General features: G+C 31.8%; 1 long non-coding RNA gene across 1 annotated transcript; it reads left to right on the top strand.

Moving 5' to 3' along the window:
• Positions 1-1,227: 1,227 nt before the first annotated feature.
• On the top strand, positions 1,228-3,363 carry LOC145804858 (uncharacterized). Its single transcript, XR_014347482.1, has 3 exons — positions 1,228-1,351; positions 2,274-2,326; positions 3,093-3,363. It is a non-coding gene; the product is annotated as an uncharacterized LOC145804858 (long non-coding RNA).
• The last annotated feature ends 996 nt before the right edge of the window (positions 3,364-4,359 follow it).

Raw genomic sequence — 4,359 nt, 5'->3', positions numbered from 1 at the left:
GAAACATGTCAATAACTCCTTCACATTTGTGTGTGAATCATAATTTATTACATATATGTGGTGCCACCGTTTGCCTTTATATATATATATATAAAAAATCCCATTTGGCTTTACGGAATTTGATCTCAGTTGAGAAAGTGAAAGAAGGTTGAATAAGAGCATCTCCAACCACCTCCTCTTTTTAAGAGGATGAATATAATATTTTTTATTCAAAAAGTAAATATAAAAGAGGTTACTATTCATTTAAACTCCAATCACAAATTTTCATTTCCTTCATTTAAACTCCAATCAAAAAGTAATTTTGTTCATTAATAAATATTTAATTTTAAAATTTTTATAAAACATATTTAATATTATACTTATTTTAAAGGTATGATTTTATACTTTTTATTGATGTCATTTTTATAAAAATTAAATTTACACATTAAAAGTTATTTCGAATATAATTAAGAAATACAGAGGGACACTTTGCTTGGTTCCCATTTTTTAAAAATAGTTTTCAGAAAATTCTACACTCTTATTTTTTGTATTTTTTTGTTTTTACTGAATTTTTTTAATATTTTATGCAAATTTTTTACTTTTTAGACATACCTAACATAAATACACCTAAAAAGTAAAAAAATTGTAAAAAAAATCTTTTAAAAATTCACTAAATATCAAAAATACAAAAAAATACAAGAATTTAGTACATTTTTTGATTTTTATGTATTTCTTAATTTTTAAAAATATTTTTTCACAATTTTTTTACTTTTTAGACACATCTAAGTAAGATGCATCTAAAAAAGTAAAAAAAATGTTTAAAATTTTAAAAATATTCACTAAAAATAAAAAAACACAAAAATAAAAAAACTCATGTGAGAACCCGAATATAAAAATTAAGTAAATAATTACATAATAATTTTACAAATCTCAAATATTTTATTATGAATCTTTAAGTGCAAATTAAATATTATTGGAGGATCTCTTAATTAATTTTAAACCTAAAATAAATTTATGGTGAAAGTCATTGATTGAGAAGCAAGATTTATTATTAAAAAAAAAAATAGAGAAGAGGGTGTGACTTGAACTCTAGAGTACAAAATTAATAAGTTAGACTCTTACCATTTGAATTGCATGTAACTTATATATGTATTTTGTATATTTATCTATCTATTTGACCTAAGTGTGCCCACCACTAGTATAAAATAAAATAAACACAAACCCTAACTCTTGTTATAATTGTTTTCCACAACACTAGCAGCCCTAGCAGCCGTGGGTTTATGAAGAAAAGAGAGGGGTTTTTCAATCATCAAGATTATTGTTGTAGCCAAGAAGGAGAGCTTTGGGTGTGTTGTGCTGTGTGGCTTCCTAGGTTTTCTTCTCTTCTCTCTTTGTTCTTTATCCTAATAATATTGTTATTTAATTCATTGATGGAGAGATTGTAGGTGTATGTATTTTGTGTATATATATATATATGCTGTTAAGAAATCTAAGGAGTTAAATTCATGTATAAAGAATCGGTGTGAATCTTAGTCCAAAAAAATTCTGCACATAATCGCTAACTTTAAAAATCAAGAAACCATATCAAACGGATGAATTTTAATCTGAAATTTTTACTGTAGATCAATTACACATTGAATTGCATATCTGAATTTTTTCATAATTTTTGGGAGTCGAAATCCATATAAATTGAGGTATTCAAATCTGTCCAGGAAACCAGTCCGAAATAGTAAATTCGGGATCGTTGTTCTCTTTGGGTATAAATCCAAAAATTATCAAATTAGTGTCATTAGAACCGGTTACGAGACTAGTTTCGTATGTTTTTGTCCTTGCATTGATTGCTCGTGTATATTAAGAGAACCGTCAATTTCTTTAAAGTGCTGCAGAAAACAACCTGTTTGGATATAATGAATTGTAGAAAATTATTTTGATAAGCAAATCAAGTGAAACCAATTGGGTTTGAAACTTTGGATATATTAGATCATATCTGGATGTTATTGGAATTTTTCGAATAGCGTGGAGTGGGTTTTGTAATTTTCAAAGTTAGCGAATTGATTGGGAAAACTTGTTTAAAACACTGTTTCATCTTAAAGTTATTTTTAGTTAAGTTTCGATCGGAATCTATGTCTTGGGTGAATTTAGACCTTGAAGAATATGAACTTAGGTAATATTTAAGAGTAAAGGTGAGTTGGGTTGAGCCGTGTTAGTGCGCTTTAGTTTGAGGTTACTTAGTTCCTATTTTTTTTTAGTATTTTTAAATTAGTTGTGACGCGTAGTTTTTATACTTGGTTCAGGCCACTAGTTGGACTTTTACACTCTATTCGAGGATTATATTATTGCGTTTCAGGTGAGTAGTTTCATGCTACATATTTTTATAAATGTTTCCCTACCCTGAACTGTTGGAAAAATTAAATTGTTGTTTCATGATTAAACTGTTTTGATAAATTATTATATTCTCAATTGAATCAAATTATTTCTGAAACATGTGTGAACTTGGCATATTGTAAACTATTTGTTTTGGTCTCATGTTTATAATGATGAACTACCATGTTTTGCGAAACTGATGTGTATTGATTATTGGGACCATGTGTGTATTTAGTCCAGGGAAATTATTCCACTGTGTGTGGTGACTCTGGCCACTAGGGAACAGATCCGGGTTGGGCCGTGATGACTCTAGTGCTCAACGATTGTAAGGAACAGACCTTTAAAAACAACTAGGTGACCTTCAATCGGATCGTCTTTGAGAAAAGGCCCAGGTGCCACCCTGAGGATGACTCTTAGTTCGGTATTGGATCCAACGGGGCTTATAGCCTGAGAAATGTGTGGCAGATTATTTGTTTTTATTGGTACCCAGAAAATTATTGGTGTTCATGTCATAATCTGTTTTAAGTGAAAAATGTCGTTTATCATGTTCTTGCGAGACATGAGTATTTCAAGTGTTGAATTGTGGAACCTTCTTTTTGAAACAGATTGTATTTACCAGACTGTATGCCAATCTAGTTTCTGTGATATATATCTTATTTTGGAATTGAACCCTGTTTTCAAAACTGTATTTACTATCCATGTTGCTACTCACTGAGCTATCAGCTGACTTAGTTGTTTACCATTTCCAGGTGTTAGAAGGACTTAGAGTGAACTCATGGCGTAGCGGGGACTCAATTGCATGGACCTCTAGGGCATTCCTTTAGTTTAGAGTGTTATGTCAAGTTTGTGCATATTTATATTTATTCTTATCGAAGTTCATTTAGGATTATTTTTGATATGTGGGTTGTTTATATCCCATAAGTTTGGATGGCTTTTGATTACGGTTGATTTTGCCGTTCATAATTGTGGCATGTCTGGATTGAGTTTTGGTTATTTATTATTGGACTATTGTTCAGTTGTTCAATGTGATTGGATTCGTGTTTAGGCTTACGTGTGCCTTGGGCTAAGTCCCTGTGGGCCACGGCCGGTCATGCCCGGATTTGGGGTGTGACAATTGTGGTATCAGAGCTGTAGATTTATCGAGTTACGTATCTTGCATTTCATCATTTAGACGAGGTCCGAGTCCTTATAGTCCTTAGTAGTGTTTGGTTAAGTTAGTTTTGTTTAAACTTGTGTTGAATCTTTCTTGATTTCAGTTTGAGGTTAAGCATTGGTACCTAGATATTTACACGGATTTTTGATTCTTTGTGAGCCTTTGATGTTTGTATTACCGTGTGTACTCCATTAGGAGAAACAGTAGTGTTAAGAGATGTCTGTAGATCTTGTCAGATAAAGATGGATGGTAGGGTTTTTCTAGTGGATTTGATTTCTTTAGAGATGAAGGATTTTGATGTGATTTTGGAGATGGATTTGTTGACGAAGCATCATGCTTTTATTGATTGTTTTAGAATGGGAGTAGTTTTTGCTATGCTGGGACAACTTGAGTTTTTCTTCCAGGGGGATAGGAAAGGGTCTTCTATCTGTTTTACTTCTTCCTTTTAGGCTAATCGAATGTTAAGTAAAGGGTGTAATGATTATTTAGCTTGTGTGGTGAGTATTGAACTGTCAGAATAGAAGTTAGAGGAGTTGCCTGTAGTGAGTGATTGTGTTGATGTTTTTCCAAAGGATCTACCTGGACTTCCTCTAGATCGCAAGGTAGAATTTTTCATTAACTTGGTCCCAACACAACACTTATTTCTAAAGTCCCCTATATAATGGCACCATTGGAGTTGAGGGAGTTTCAAACTTAGTTATAGAAGTTGTTAGAGAAATGTTTTATTAAGCCTAGTGTTTCAACTTGGGGAGCACATGTGTTGTTTGTGAAGAAGAATGATGGGTCTATGATGGGTCTCTGCACAACTCTCTCTCTCTCTCTCTCTCATACGTTGTGTGGATAGTGTTTATTCGTGGTTTTAT

The sequence above is a fragment of the Camellia sinensis genome, chromosome 12 (genome assembly GCF_055761805.1).
Source record: "Camellia sinensis isolate YWXY chromosome 12, ASM5576180v1, whole genome shotgun sequence".
NCBI lineage: Eukaryota > Viridiplantae > Streptophyta > Magnoliopsida > Ericales > Theaceae > Camellia > Camellia sinensis.
The sequence above is the reverse complement of the archived record's forward strand: the minus strand, read 5'-3'. Positions and strand labels throughout refer to the sequence as shown.